Here is a 16,303-nt window from a genome sequence, read left to right on the forward strand (position 1 = left end):
TCAATGACATGGTTGTACTCAACAGCATTTCAAGTGCCATGAGTATTGCCATACTGTAACTTTTTTACCAGTGAATATCACATCAAAAGGGCATAAGTACTCTGATATCACACTTGTAATTCACAGTGGACTGTAGATTTTTTTAATCTAGTTAGATGTCAAAGCACTTTATTATGTAAAAGCATCACGGCTGTGCCAAAAAAAATACAATATAGGAAGCATTACTATACTAAGCACTCATCACAATATCTCGACATGCCCTGTCACACAGCATTCACTCCCAACTCATGAGAGCCATGAACAGGAAAATGAGCAAATGTAAAACAAGGTAAATCTCCTCAGGGCAGAATGTCTTGCCAAAAATTAAAAATGGAAATGAGGCTACAACCAAAGTAAATCTCCATATGGCTCATTTGTTAAGCAAGCAAGGAAAGGATTTACCAATGGTGAGTTAATTCAATTATGTTTCATTGCAGCAGCCAAAGAATTGTGTCCAGAGAAAATACACATCTTTACCATCTTACTGTTTCCATGAAAATGGTGGCTCAAAGTACAGTATGTATGAAACAATTACAGCTATAAATATTTCCAAAAAAGTTGAGAAAATACTAATTCACTACAACCTGAAGTAGAATCTGCTAAGATGTGTAACAACTGATGGTATAAAAATATGTATATAGCAGAAAAAGGCTTAGCTGGACAAATTTACAAGCATTGTGAAATGGAAGGTGTCTAAAACTTAATGATTATTCATTGTATTCTCAATTGGCAGGTACTGTGCAGAAAACATGTGAATCTATCATGTGTTGCTGAACCAGAAATATCACAAAAGTAAATTCATTTGTTCTCATGACACTTTTGTCAGAAATAAAGGCTAAATATCCTGACTTGTCCTGCCACATAACAATACAATGGCTTAACAATAACAGAGTTTTATTGAAATTTTTCAAGCTCCAGGCTGAGACAAATTTTCTTGAATGAAGAGAATGCCCCTCAACCACTATTGTTGCTGCAGACCTGATATATCTGTTAATGAATTCAACCTAAACTTAGAAGGACAACAGGGTCTACCTGCAAAACATATACTGAGACATTTCAGGGACAACTAATATTGCCTGAGTCATAAGTCATGTCAAGATGTTTCATGCACTTCCTTTGCTGTCAAAAATTAAAATGAGAAGATTTCCACTGCCACACAAATATGCAGCAGACATATTTTCCAAAATCAAACATTTCCAGCAGTCTTTTTTTCAGACCTCAATGCAAGTAGAAAAGAACATTCCACATTTCAAAAACCAAGTAACTGCAATGAGGAGTTTCTACCTAATCCTCAATTGGAAGTGATTAGGCTGCAGTGTAATGATTTGCTAAACATTAAATATCAAGGAAAGAGTCTAAAAGAATTCTATAAATATCTTCCAAGGAATGAATATACTCTATTAGAACCATATGTTCACAGACTATTAGCAGTATTTGGCAGTACCTAAGACGACATTTTCAAAGGTGAATACATGAAATCTCATTACAAATCAGCATTAATAGGTGGAAATTTATAATCAATTTTGATGATAGAGAACACTAACTTTAAATTCCAATTAAGCCAAATATTACGCCCTCTCCTCAAAAAAAAAAAAAAAACTCCAATTATGCCCTCTCCTCAAAAAAAAAAAATTCATTCTTCTCATTAGCAAATCTTTGCTGCAAAATTTTTCTAAATCATTATTAGTACTGCATTTAGAATATTATCAATAAAAATCTTGTAGAAATGTTTTCTCTCTTGTTATATATAAGTACTTACATAATTAAATGATTAAATAATTTTAAATATCCTTCATTTTCCCTTTTGGCTCATAAAGCCTGAAATATTTATGATCTAGTCCTTTACATAAAACGTGTGCCAACTCCTAGACTACATGAATAAACTAAAGCAAAGAAAGGTTAAGTAATTTGTCCAAGACTACAGAGCTAGAAAGTGGCATATCAGGTTTTAAACCTAGGTAGGATAGGTAGAGAAACCATGCTCTTTTATCACTGTATCATATTGCTTCATGAAGCAAGAGTAGGATGTCATAAAAAAGGAAATAAAGAACAAGAAAGTACTAAAAAACTCAATAAAAAGGAGAAAAGATAAAGTCAAGGAACTTCCATAATAAAGAACAAGACAAATAAGTAAAAAACAGGAGGAGAAAAATTAGAAAATTTCAAGAATAATTTAGAAGATTTTAATATATTAATAATAAAAGTTTCAAAAAGAAAGCACAAACAAAATAGGGAGATGTTACACTGTCAAGTCAGGCACTGTGGGGATGCGATTTTACTTTACTGACAAAGCTAACAAAGACATGAAACCTCTGGAACAGGTATAAAAATAACTTATTACTCACTACGATAGCAGTAGCCAGAGTAACACCTTGCATCAGTTTCTTAGGCACTAATTCCCATAGGCTGTCCAAAGTATTTGGTAAAAATTAATAATATATTCATGGAAAACTAAGCAAACTAGAGGGAGATAAGGAGAAACAAGGTAAAGTACTCACCAGCAGTGAATAATATTTATATAGTCATAATAATATAAAAGTTAAACACTAAATTAACCAAGAATTCTTATATACCTATATTGGAAGGGCTAGAATAGGGGAAGAAAGTGGAAGAGCACCTCACCTACCATAACAAGAAGCCAATATGTATTACCTAAAATTAATAAATCACAAAATAGCAGTTTAGGCAGATTTATAAACACAGAGGTAAGTATCAAAAGAAAAAGCTTAAAAGAATTTTTAGGACTAAGCACAGTGGCTCAGGCCCGTAATCTCAGCACTTTGGGAGGTCCAGGCAGGAGGAGTATTGGAGGCTAGCAGCTCAGGAACAGTCCAGGCAACACAGCAAGATCCCATCTCTACCAAAAAAAAAAAGAAGAGCGAGAGTTCTTAAAAGTAACTGCATCTGAGAACAAAACTAAAAAGTGGGGATAGGTAAGGATATTGTTGATTTTTTATAACCTGCCTTTACTATTATCTTTTCTAACAATACACAAGTTTTACATAGAAAAAATATCAAAATAAATAGGAGAGAATGTGCTTTACTATTTCAAATTAATGATTCACATAAGCAATTCAACATGAAAATACCAAAGAACAGTACAGGGTTGAAAAAACAAATAAGCAATATATAAGCTACATCACATTATGGTTACATTAAGCACAAGAAGCCTATCAATGGTCAAGAAACATTTCCTGAGTGCCCACTATGTGGCCAGCAGTATGCAAAGTGCCAGGGTTAAGGTTGTGAAGAATGGAATTATATACAGAGATACAGATGAATCAACAAGAAATTTTAAGATGGCAACTATTCAAGACTTGGGGAAAGCTTCCAAGAGGTCATACCATAAAAGTTAAGAGCAGCCAGGCACAGTGGCACATGCCTGTAATCCCAGCACTTTGGGAGGCCAAGGTAGGTGAATCACCTGAAGTAAGGAGCTCGAGACTAGCCTGGCCAACATGGTGAAACCCTGTCTCTACTAAAAATACAAAAATCAGCTGGACATGCTGGAGAACAAAATTGTGCCTATAGTCCCAGCTACTCGGGACGCTACGGCAGGAGAATCACTTGAGCCTGGGAGGTGGCAGCTGCAGTGAGCCAAGATCACACCATTGCATTCTAGCCTAGCCAACAGAATGACACTCTGTTTCAAGAAAAAAAAATAAATAAATACAAAAATTAGCTGGGCGTGGCAGTGCATGCCTATAATTTCAGCTACTCAGGAAGCTGAGGCAGGAGTATTGCTTTAACCTGGGAGGCAGAGGTTGCAGTGAGCCAAGATCACACCACTACACTCCAGCCTGGACAAGAGTGAGACTCTGTCTAAAGAAAAAACAAAAATTAGCTGAGCATGGCGGTGCATGGCTGTAATTCCAGCTACTCAGTACTCCTAATTCCAGCTAATCAATACTCCTGCTTCAGCAGGGATATTGATTGAACCCAGGAGCCAGAGGCTGCAGTGAGCCAAGATCATACCACAGCACTCCAGTCTGGCAAAAGAGCTAGACTCTTGTCTCAAAAAAAAAGAGAGAGAGAAGCACAAAATCCTCACCTGCCAGGTGCTAAATACCTTGCTCACGCTATACCGCTTGTTCTGGCAGCTTAACTTTATGAAAGCCTCTAATAACTGCAGCTGAATAACCATTAAGACCAGCCTGGCCAACATGCTGAAACTTTATCTCTACTGAAAATACAAAAATTAGCCAGGTGTGGTGGCAGGCACCTGTAATCCCAGCTACTTGGGAGGCTGAAACAGGGGAATCACTTGAACCAGGGAAGTGGAGGCTGCAGTGAGCCTAGATTGAGCTGCTGCACTCCAGACTAAGCAAGACTCCATCATAAAAAAAAAAAAAAAAAAAGAAAAAGAAAAAGTTAAGACCTAAAGGACAAAAAGGGTTGGCCTGGGTGGATGTGGAAATTCAGAAACTTCCAAAGCAGACAATGGCACATGTGAAGCCCTTTGGTTAAGAAATAACAGGTAGGGCCTGTTCAAGGACCAGAAAGAAGTTTAACATGGCTGGAACAGAAAGGGAATCAAAGCAGAAGCATAAGAGGCCAGAAAGTACCTTTTTCAGACGTCTTTCTTTCTCAAGGAGCTGCTCTCCTCTCTGCTTTCTTCTATTAAACTTTCCACTCCTTAACCCACCCACATGTCCGTATCCTAATTCCTTCTCTGTGCGCAACAACAAACCCCAAGGTGTACACCCTAGACAGCGTAGCCACTTCGCTGGGGGCTTCGTCTGGGATACCAACGTACAACATTCATCAAAATGGTAAGTAGAGAAGCAAACTCCAACTCTGTCCTTTCATTCCAAGGCTCTCAGCCTCCATTTTAGACCTTTCACAGAGGACTTAGCCATTGCCTCCGACTGGAAGAAGTCCTGAGGCAACTGAGAATTTCTGGCCAGGGATAACCCCTGGTGTTATCCAAAGGTTTCTGGACTGACCCCAGCCTCCAACCACCCGGATGGGGTGTCAGCAACAGTATCTCCAACTTTCCTATTGTAATTTCCTCCTTTCCTGTTCGTGACTATCATATCTCTTACCTTCTCTGTGTATGAAATGTGTGGGAAGTTTTACAGTTCAAGGAAGTAATCTTGTTTGACAAGATCAGGGAATACCATAGAAACCAGGTATATAGCTCAAGGGAAGGCATCTTTGTGATTTTCTAAGAACAGAACCCCTCACCCCCTAAGAGTGAGCATATCTCTCTCTCTTTCTGCCCTTGGTCTGGAGATCACATGCCATTTTCTAGGTGTCTCTCTGCCCTTGATCTAGAGAGTACATGGTGTTTCAAGGTCAACTGTGCCACCTAGTAGAACAGGCATCCTCTCCGGGAGGCACATTGTCAGTCCTTCACCAAAACACCCTAGTCTCCCAATTCTCTTTCCTTTTTGGGCCTCTTTACTAGAAACTGGGCTTTATGCTGCTTCTGTAAATGGGAAATTCTGCCTTAAACAATTAAAGGTAAAATATCCTCCAGAGCCAAATTTTAGTCTCAATACTCTCATCAACAGGAAAATGGCCATTCGATTCCTACATTTTTTTAAGGCACATATTCCACCTCCAATTAGAGTGATACTTAATTAGCAAGGGAATTTTAAGTTTGGAAGTTAACTGGAACCATTCTCTAAGGGTAAACACTTAGGCACAGAGCTGGTAGTATGGTTGGAGGTGGCCCTAAATAAGGGGGACTGTACACCCAATAGCTGCCTCAGGTGATTCCCCTGGAAGTTGCTTCTCTAGTTTGGGGGAAATAATTCTCTTTAGGTCTGCTCAATATGATTGCTAAAAGGGCTAGGTTGATTTTGCAACGCTTGCAAAAGTCTGGTGAAAAGGCCATGCCCTTGTGCAAAATAAGATGAGCTGCTTTTTCTTTAAAGTTTCAGGATCAAAGGAGTCCTTTTGCTTCAGAATGCACTCCAAGGGAGTGCAGGATGAAGATGGTACCCATTTAAAAAGAGAAGTGAGAAAAAGGTGTCCCTTTAGTTTCCTTCCTTTTGGTGTGATCCATGGTGGACAGGAAGACAGTGGGGGCATCCCCCCCTGCTTTTTTCCCCTCCGTGTTTCCCGGGTCCCTAGCACCTTGTTGAAAGTGCTGCCAACAGTTACAGGTATGACCTCCAGCCATGGAACCAGAGGAATTAAGTCACTGGGGCTAGTCACGCTCACCCAAGTGGCTCTATTCCTCTGCCTCTGATTTCCCTTCAACTTCCTAGACTTGTGTGACTTGCTTGGCTTCCTAAAAAATTGATCTCAAGAAAAACTACATAATAGTTGGGCAAGGGCCCTTTAATGGAGGGGGTATGCTAGACGGAATTCTGTATCCTGCTATTATGGCCTGCAGGACCCCATAAGCCCGACTTCTGTCTGGGTCCCAGGCTTCATACCTGGTACATAATTAGAATGACTTACCAGGTTTTTCACCAAAAATAAAAGTTGCTAAAAGTTAACAGTGCAACATGTATTTGAGATCTCTACACAGTTTTACGTGCAAGGCTTATAAAAACAGTGAAATGTGTTTTTTAGTAAAAGATTATAGGAAAGCATAAAAATATAAATTTTGCCCAGGGATAAGGGATTATCTCAAATTTAATAACATAGAAATAGACATTTAAGGAAGTTATAGAAAGACTATAAAAATTAATCTTGCAAAATGTGTAAATATTAACTAAATTCAAGAGGGTATTATATGGCATTTTCATAAATTAAGCACTGAAAGAAGAGCACAGCAAGGTTGTCTTAAGACACTAATCTGCCCTTTAGCATAAAGGGTTATAAAGAGTTTCACCCCATGGTCATTGGTTAAGATTAGATGGAATTTTCTATGAGATTTTATCAAAAGGTTGTTCACAACTTTAATAAACTAATACAAGGGTAAAATTTGGCTTAAAACAGGATTTTCATGTAATAGTAAAGGCTAATGAAAGATTTTTGCCTTTTGAGTCATCATTTTGGCAAAATAATTACTTAATGGCAATTTGGAAATCTATTTCATAACATCAAGTGTTTTAAACCTCTAACACTTAACAGTGATCCCAAAATCAAGTTTCAAGTTTCCAAAATTTTCTTTCCTGATGCCTGCCTTTCTGGATTGTTCAGGGGGCCCCTGGAACATCCAGAAAAGAGGTAAACAGGATTATCTGACATATTTAGCCATATGAGAATTGCCAAAATGAGAAACTGTCCTATCTTCTTTAAGTTATAGTTTGTGGTGTACCCAAAATTGTATGCGATTTCTAAAATCCTATGTCAAAATATATGTACCCAAAAGTGTATGAGATTTCTAAAATTCTAATGTCTAAGTATGTGCTATCAATAACAATTAAGGTTAACTAAACTTTCAGTCATATTTTTAACTGTAACTATCCTGGAAATTTTATCATTCACAGACAATTGTTGTCTTGCTTTGTTCCTTCTCAAAAGATGGTTTATAATCAAGCTATATTAAGGACTTTTAACAGGTGTTCTCAAATGCAGGTTTTTAACAACTTTGAATATTGTAACATTGGAATAGAGAAAGAATGTACAGGATTCATGAAGAACTGAAATGTTCACAAATATCAAGCAAAACAAGAGTTGACTAAATGCACTGCACTCAGAAAGCTAAAGAAAACTTTTTTACTTTTGCTTGGAATATTGCTGATCCTTGCTTTGTTTTTCAGGGTAAAGGAAATGGGTTTTGAACTATTTACAGCCTTTAATAAGTGAGTACGGTTCTTTTTCTTTTTTTGAGATGAAGTTTCGCTGTTGTTACCCAGACTAGAGTGCAATGGCATGATCTCGGCTCACTGCAACCTTCGCCTCCTGGGTTCAAGCAATTCTCCTGCCTCAGCCTCCCAAGTAGCTGGGACTACAGGCACGCACCACCATGCCCAGCTAATTTTTGTATTTTCAGTAGAGACGGGGTTTCACCTTGTTGACCAGGATGGTCTCGATCTGTTGACCTCGTGATCCACCCGCCTGGGCCTCCCAAAGTGCTGGGATTATAGGCTTGAGCCACCGCACCCGGCCCTAATAAGTGAGTAAGGTATACTCCTGTGAACATACTTTGGAGCATGTTTGTTTCTCTCTGCCTGGTTCCTCTAATCTGTGAGAACTCTTAACTTATGGCAATATAGTTGTTTGCATCAGTGCAATAAGAATCCATTTTTCTTTTTCAACAGGACAGAATTGGAAAAACTGGTAATTTTGTCAAGGCTTTGACTGGAAGGGTATCCTTCCCTTTAAGGAATCAATCTCAATTTGCAGAGCCGATAAAAGTCCCATGGGAAGAACTGGCCTCATACCTGTCTACACAGTCCCTGCACAGGGTGCCTAAGCTGTGGTCAGTAAAGAATGTCACTTTCTAACAGGTCCAAGAAGCTCCAAGTTTAGCTTGGGACCTTAAGAGAAAAGGATCACCTCACTCACAGGTATGTGAGGATACAAACCCATGGCTGGACTCAGCTTTAAGAGGCCTTATCTGAGATTCCCTGTGGAATAGAGTTCCATCAAAGCCAATCCAAAAAGCCTATGTAGAAATAATTACTCTTGGCAGGGTGTGGTGGCTCACGCCTGTAATCCCAGCACTTTGAGAAGAGGCAGGTAGGTCATGAGGTCAAGAGTTCAAGATCAGCCTGGCAAAGATGGTGAAACCCCATCTCTACTAAAAATACAAAATACTAGCCAGGCAAGGTGGCAGGCACCTGTAATCCCAGGTCCTCGAGAGGCTGAGGCAGGAGAATTGCAGGAGGTTGCAGTGAGCCGAGAACACGCCACTGCACTCTAGCCTGGGCAACAGAGTAAAAGAAATAATTATTCTTGCTGCATTTTATGCAAGTAACCAGGCCAAGTATAAAACTGAAGTTTATGCTATGAACAACACAGTCCTATCATAATTTGTTTTTATCAAAAATGAGGTCTAGAGAAAGAAATTATGTTCCAAAGCTTATCATACATTTGTCATTACATCCTAGTCACACTGTTTTTAAGTTTTGTGTCTACATTTTAGACTAACCCTGCTTATTTCTGTGAATCAAGGGGTGATCTCTTAAAGCTTGGAAGAAACAAAAAGGGATGGGTAACGTAAAACTCTGGATACCTTGGCAAGTAAAATTTTAGATGAAAAGGATCTATTACACCACACTTGTAGGAATTGCTATATTCATTCTATTTGCAGTAGGGTTAAACATGGTAGCACCTCCTAACTGAAATACTGGACAGAGGCTTTTCATTGCTGTATCTTTTGCTTAATTATTATCCTTACAGCAGGGATAATTACCAACAAAAAGGAAGCATGAAAGTTTTACTATCACCGAGTTTGCTAGATCTTCTTATTGGGTTTGCTAATATGTCACACCCTGGCTCTGCAAAGAAGGTTATAAAGGAAAGAGATTTTCTGTAGAAGTTATCAAGGGATGAATAACAGCAAGAAAGATCTAGCCAAGGTTAACACTAAAGTTACTCCAGCTACCCAAATCCAATGCCACTTATTCTAAAAGGAATGTTACTTTTATTTTAACATTTTAGCAACATCTGGTGGAGGCAAACCAGTGTTACAACCCATGAGAATGGCTGACAGAATCAAACTCCAAACAATGCTACAGACAGAATCACACAAGGACATGCCTCTCTTCCAAGGACCCTTAGATCAACCCCAGGAAGAGGCCCAGCTGCTGTTCTCCTTGTCAGCCAGAAGTAGCCAGAAATAATTGTCACTCAAGACCCTCTAACAGGAGTTAGGTTTGCCACTCCAGGGTGAGGAATGATGATATAGGAGTTAACAAAGAAACAGGCAGATAGCAAGGGCATGGGAGTCCTCAGTAAGGCTTTTCTTTTCAATGAAAAGCAGCCCCAAATCATTTTCTAACAAAGAGCAGCCTGCAAGCTGGGAGCCTGCACTGGTGGACGCAAGCAGCAACTAAGGAAAAATGGTGGCTTCATCTTCCCTTCTCTGACAGCCTCATGTACTGTAAAGGAGCAGACAGGATGGTACCAATCAACTGGAAAACCCATTTGCATAAGATTAGGTTGAGGCAACCAGCCTTCCCCACCCCTGTACACTCTGTAGATGTCATACCTGATTGAACCAATCTGTGAGTGCTATGTAAATCAGACACCACCTCTCCACATAAAATCGGCTTCCGTCCATGGCCTCCCCGCTTTTTTGGATGTCTCTCTCTCAAGGAGCTACTCTCCTCTCTCCTTTCTTCTATTAAACTTTCCACTCCCTAACCCACAAAAATAAAAATAAAAATGATAAGAGGCCAGAAAGTAATCTGATGCTTGATGCTTTACACAGAGACTCACTAAAAGACATGTCTTCTTACTCTGCACTAGCAACCATACAATTGCATACATCCTCCCTAAGACTTCCAGATTGATGACCTCTACCCCTATACACTGACAATCCCAAAATATCTACATCTAGTCAGAACTGTCTTTTGAGTGCCAGACCCATTTATCTAATTGCCTAACATCTGTCACCATCTGGTGTTCCAAGGGCACCTCAAACTCCACATGCTCAGTACTGAATATATACATATCCTTCCTCTTGTCCATCTCCAATTCTCATCTTTTTATACCACTCATTCAGATATCCAAGCCAAGAAACCTAAAGGAAGAGAATGAAAAACAACTAATAGTTACAGTGTATATACTGCTAGATACATAGAGGTATTTTCATTTAATTCTCTAATAAACATATACAGTATATATTAGTCCCATATAACGGATGAGAAAACCGAAGCTCAAAAAGGTTGAGTAACATGTCAAAGCAAGTAAATGACAGAACTAGGATTGAAACCTAGAGTTTTTTAAAGCATGTAGGTTAGTCTGGGTCCAGACAGAAAACTAATTATAAAGAATAGCAGAGGCTGGGCGAAGTGGCTCCCATATGTAATCCCAGCACTGTGGGAGGCCTAGGCAGGTGGATCACCTGAGATCAGGAGATTAAGACCAGCCTGAGCAAACTAAAAAAAAAAATACAAAAATTAGCCAGGCATGGTGGTACATGCCTGTCATCCTAGCTACTCAGGAGGCTGAGGCAAGAGAATCACTTGAACCTGGGAGGCAGAGGTTGCAGTGAGCCGAGATCACACCATTGCACTCCAGCCTGGGCAACAGAGCCAGACTCTGTCTTAAAACAAAAAAAGAAAAAGAAGAAGAATAGTGAAAAATACTAATTGCCTACCCAATCTCCAGTTCTCCCTTCCTTTTAGTCAGACAACTCCAATTTTTTGGCTAGGCATATTCCTGTTCAACTAAGATACATTTAAGTCTCTAAAAGTGGACAGTCACTTCTTTATCCCTTCCTCTATGTATGGAACATGGAAATTTTAGCTATAACTTCAGCAGCCATCTTCTACCCAGAAATCAAGGGCCATACTTTAGGGTTAACAGTGTAAGAAAATGCAAAGAGGCTGGGTTCCTGATGACAGCACAGCTGCCAAACCAGCCTTTAATTGTCCACCAATGGAATTCTTCTACAAAAGAAACAAACTAGTCATATGTTTAAGCTATTATTTTTCAGGTCTCTTATTCATAACCAAACCTAATCCTACCTGATACAGGCAGGGCTTTCAAAGTATTCTGGGTGGAGGGTTGCATGGCATATTCTGAAGGAAGAATTGTCAAGATTGAGTGACTGACTCAACCTAACAAATTTATCATCGTTCATATGACGGACAAAAGGTTTTAAACGCCCAAAAGACTGAATAATTTTTAAAAAGATAAGCTTTTTAAAAATAATTATTCCAATGTCCTTATTGGAAAGTTTCAGCCACTCTTGGTATCTGCATTCTTAAAAGAATGTGATAAAAATCAGAGAAGATATCAAAAATTACTAACCAAACTTCCTCAAAGAAATGAAAAAAACAAAAACTTTCAGCAAATAAGACCTATATGTAAAGTTGTTTCCAGCCCCACTAGTTCATTTTGTCTAGAAATAATTTGAGGTAACTTACAAACTGTTTATAAGCAAAGTTCAAAGCATTAAGCTCTGCTAAAAACCTTACTAGAAAAAAAAAATGCTTAAAGGCAAAAGCAGATACTTAAGAAGACCCATCACATTTCCTGATAAGTGATGAGCCACCACCAGAAAGCCAAAACCTTCACACCTAGAGACCTTGACACCTAAGTAGCAATGTGAAACCCCACCAAGAAACAGGATACCAAACTGGAGGACTTTCAGAAATCCTTCCCACCTCTAAAATTGTCTTCTCTCTGGAAAAAGGAAAAGCAGCAATGGCCATCTTACCACTCTGCTCTGTTAGGCCCACAGCACTCTACTATGTCCAGCTGAGTCACTGAAGAACTTGAGAAGGAGCTGGTTTCAAGTCCAAATCTCACAGTAGTTCATTCTGCCTGAAGATGTTCTCACTTTCATTAGGAGTCCTTGCTTGCTGCTGAAATGGCGGTGCCTTTTGGGACAGAGAGTCCCTGCCGCCTCACCCTGGGCATGGGAACCATCATTGCCCCCAGTGTGTCCTGTGTCAAGTATCAGGTTAGCCCTCTGATTACAAGTACATAATATGTTTTAAGCGATGAATATGAAAAAGAGACCAAAACAAAATATAGAACAACTTTATGTGGAGCTGTATTGCTTTTATACTTAAATCACTTTTAAAGGCCTCATTTTACCAAAGCCTATACTACAAGTGTCACGGGTATTTCCCATATCTTTGTTTGTAGTCACTAAAAAGAAAAATGAACAGTCCTCTCTAGATCTAACCACTCCCATTATCTACAATCCTAAGTGAAAGATGGGCCTCTCATTGCATGTACAGCAGCAAAAGAAATCACCTACTTTCTTAAGGCTCAGCAAAATATTCCAAAACACACTGTGGTAGTCAGAATAATAGCCTCCAAAGATGTCTACATCCTAATCTATAGAAGCTGTGATTACATTACTGGGAAAAGGGACTTTGCAGGTGTATTAAATTAAGAACCTCCAGAAGGGGAATTATCCTGAATTAGCCAAGTGGGCCTGATCTAATTACATGGGTCCTTAAAAGCAGAGAACATTTCCCACCTGTGGTCAGAGACTTACGAATGGAAGTATGATCAGAGAGATGCAACACTGGTGGCTTTGAAAACAGAGGAAGTGTGCCACAAGCCAAGGAAAGTGGTGGTCTCTAGAAGCTGAAAGAGGCATAGATGCTCCCCTAGAAACCTCCAGAAAAGAACATAGCCTTGTTGACAATCAGTGAGACCCATTTTGAACTCTAACCTACAGAACTATAAAATAATAAGGGCATTGTTTTAAATTTATGGCAACATGTTACAGCAATCATAGAGTACTGATATATAACATTGAACAACTTCTAACAGTATATGAAATTAGAAAAGCAAAACCAAATTACCCAAATATTTGGAGCAATGTAACAGCCATTTGTACATGTTGTAACATATTTCACTTCTATTTCTCTCCTGCCCTCACAAAACTCCATTCATTAAAAAGCCAGTCAAAGTGATAATTCTACAAACTTTTTGTAGAAGAATGAGCCATATTAATTTAAAAAAATGGAACACTCAGGATGGCAGGCTCTAATGGAAAATCAGCAGATAACTATGCCACATTTTTCAGAGTCAAACATAAAAGAGTTTGCACTGTTCATCCTCCTTGTATCAAATGGATACCATCCATTTTTTAAAGTACACTAAATCTTTCTAGATATTAAGAATTTACTATTAATTTTTATGTGTGATAATGGTATTTGGGTCTATTAAAAAGAGAGCAGGCCAGGCACAGTGGCTCACCCCTGTAATCCCAGTACTTTGGGATTACAGGCTGAGGAGGGAAGAATATCTGAGGTCTGGAATTCGTGATGAGACCCCAACTCTACTAAAAATATAAAAAATTAGCTGGCCATGTAAAAAATTAGCACGCACCTGTAATCCCAGCTACTTGGGAGGCTGAGGCAGGAGAATTGCTTGAACCTGGGGGGCAGAGGTTGCAGTGAACCGTGATTGTGCCACAGCACTCCAGCCTGAATGACAAAAGTGAGACTCTGCCTCCCCCGCCAAAAAAGAAAAGCGATTCAATTTTCTACAGATGAAATTGAAGCCTATGATTTGCTTTAAAATAATTGTGAGTGGGGATAGAACGGATAGGGATAAACATGAAACTAAACTGGCACGAGTTAATTGTTGAAGCTGGGTAATAGGTACATGGGAGTACACTGTATTATTTCACTGTGTGAACTTTTCTATGGTTAAAAGGTGCAAAACCATAAAAACTCCTTGACCTATATGTCATAACAACATAGACTTCTTAATAGTTGAATCTCCTTCCTATTAACATTGCTCCAACTCAATTCTCTGCCATTTAATGCATTTGCGACTGATAGTTTCATCAATTATTCCAACTCATTTTGTCCTATGTAGTCACTTTATGAGCTTAAGCCAGACACCTGACCTCTAAAAGCCGAGTTCTTCATTTACAGAATGGGAATATTCATACTCGTCCGGTCTACGTCTGAGTAGCTGAGAGGATTATCTAAAATAAAACTTCAAAGCAGGATAATCACTCCAGAAATCCATATATTCATAAATTTCGTCCTCTGCAATAACCATTCACTCAGCCCTATAGATTCTCTTCCCTTCCACCTCGTTCCTCCCTTGACCCCTCAACACATCAGCCTAAGCACCTGAGTTCGAAGCTACATTCCTCTCTACCGCCTCCACCCTCCAGGTTTTCATCTTTCAGCACATCACCCTTGCTCTACACAACCCTCTCTCCAACTTCCCCTGTCTTCTTTCAAGGATCTCATTTCATTTGTGCCCCCTCATCAGTCTATCCTGCGTACCCGCTTTGCTGGCCTGATTACAATTATCCCATCACTTCCCTACTCCTGTTCAGTAGAGAACAGCTTTATCCAATCAGCGCTATCACCCCAATACCCTCAAACCCCACTACTGCCCCCCAGTTCACAAACACCCACCCTTTCACTTTTCAGTCAAAACACAAGTGCTCAGGCAAATCCACGGAGACTGAAAGTAGATCGATAGTAGTAGGGCAGGGGAGACAGGAAGGAGGAGTGGCTAATTTCTTTGGGGGGGGTTATAAAAATGCTCTGGAATTAACGGTGGTGATGGCTGTTCAACCCCGTGAATATACTAAAAACCACTGAGTTGTACTTTTAAAGGGTTAGTTTCCTGATATGTGAATTATATCTCAATAAAATATGAATGTAAAAAAAAGAAAGAAAAAGCCAACAACTATTGCTCACCCTGCCCATCACACGCCCATTTGTCAGACCAACACCGCCCCATCTCCGGAAGCACTGACCTGGCCTTCGGTATCCCCACAACTCCCAAAGCGGACTGGGACAGAGGTCCCTCCGCTCTCAGCACAGCCCCTTTGGGGTGGCCCAGGCGCCCACGGGCAGGAAAGGGAAGGTCCCTTCGCCGCCGCCCCGCGACGCTGCCCCTCGCCTTCGGGCGCTGGCCGGGGAGCGGAGGGTGGCCCCGGACCCGCTTTGACAGGAGGCCGGGGGCGGCCGGGCTTTCGGGCCGGACCGCGCTGCGGGGTCGGCGCCACAGCCCACCTGTCTCAGCCGGCTGGGGGGATCTGCTCCAGTTCCACGGACCCGCGCACGGACCGGCGGGTGGCAGAGGGGTCAGGAGAAGTCGCGGTCGCCGCCGCAGCCCCGGGTGGCGCACGCCAGCTCAGGCCTCCTTGTTTCCACGTTTCTGCGGGTACGGGTCTGGCCCGGACTCGGCCTGCAGCTCGGCTTCGGCTCGGCTCCAGCCCGGGCTGCGTTGTTGCGGAGGCCGGGAGACTGCGAGTCAAAAGGGAAGCGACCGAGAACGGTGCTAGGGACCGAACCGCCGGGCGCGCGCGCCAGCCAGGCAGTCATGTGGCGTGCGGCGCGCGCGGGCCACTGGGAAATGCAGTCCTTCCGTTGTTACTCATGCCTCCGCCCTCCTAGCGCCTTCTGGGCATCCGCAAAGCCACGTGGAGAAATTGAGAAGTGCAAAAACCGCCCAGCGCGGTGGCTCGTTCCTGTAATCCCGGGACTTTAGGAGGCTGAGGTGAGCGGATCACCTGAGGTCAGCCGTTCAAGACCAGCCTGACCAACATGAAGAAACCCCATCTCTACTAAAAATACAAAATTAGCTGGTCATGGTGGTGCATGAATGTAATCCCAGCTACGCAGGAGAATCACTTGAACCTGGAAAGCAGAGGTTGCGGTGAGCTGAGATCATGCCATTGCACTCCAGCCTCAGCAACAAGAGCAAAACTCTGCCTCAAAAAATAAATAAATAAATAAATAAATAA

The 16,303-nt window shown here is 40.8% G+C and overlaps 1 protein-coding gene across 10 annotated transcripts in view; it reads right to left on the reverse strand.

Annotated features, from left to right (window-relative positions):
* Nucleotides 1-15,851, reverse strand: part of DYM (dymeclin) — a 481,767-nt gene extending 465,916 nt beyond the window's left edge. For 6 of the 10 annotated variants that reach the window (XM_035271024.3, XM_035271019.3, XM_035271021.3 and 3 more), the window contains exon 1: nt 15,570-15,851. The gene's annotated coding sequence lies outside the window, so the exon portion shown is untranslated. Of the gene's footprint in view, nt 1-15,310 lie in introns of all 10 variants that reach the window. The other 4 variants (XM_035271025.3, XM_078348118.1, XM_035271022.3 and 1 more) reach the window with 1 other exon arrangement.
* Nucleotides 15,852-16,303: the final 452 nt, after the last annotated feature.

Source organism: Callithrix jacchus, chromosome 13 (genome assembly GCF_049354715.1).
Source record: "Callithrix jacchus isolate 240 chromosome 13, calJac240_pri, whole genome shotgun sequence".
NCBI lineage: Eukaryota > Metazoa > Chordata > Mammalia > Primates > Cebidae > Callithrix > Callithrix jacchus.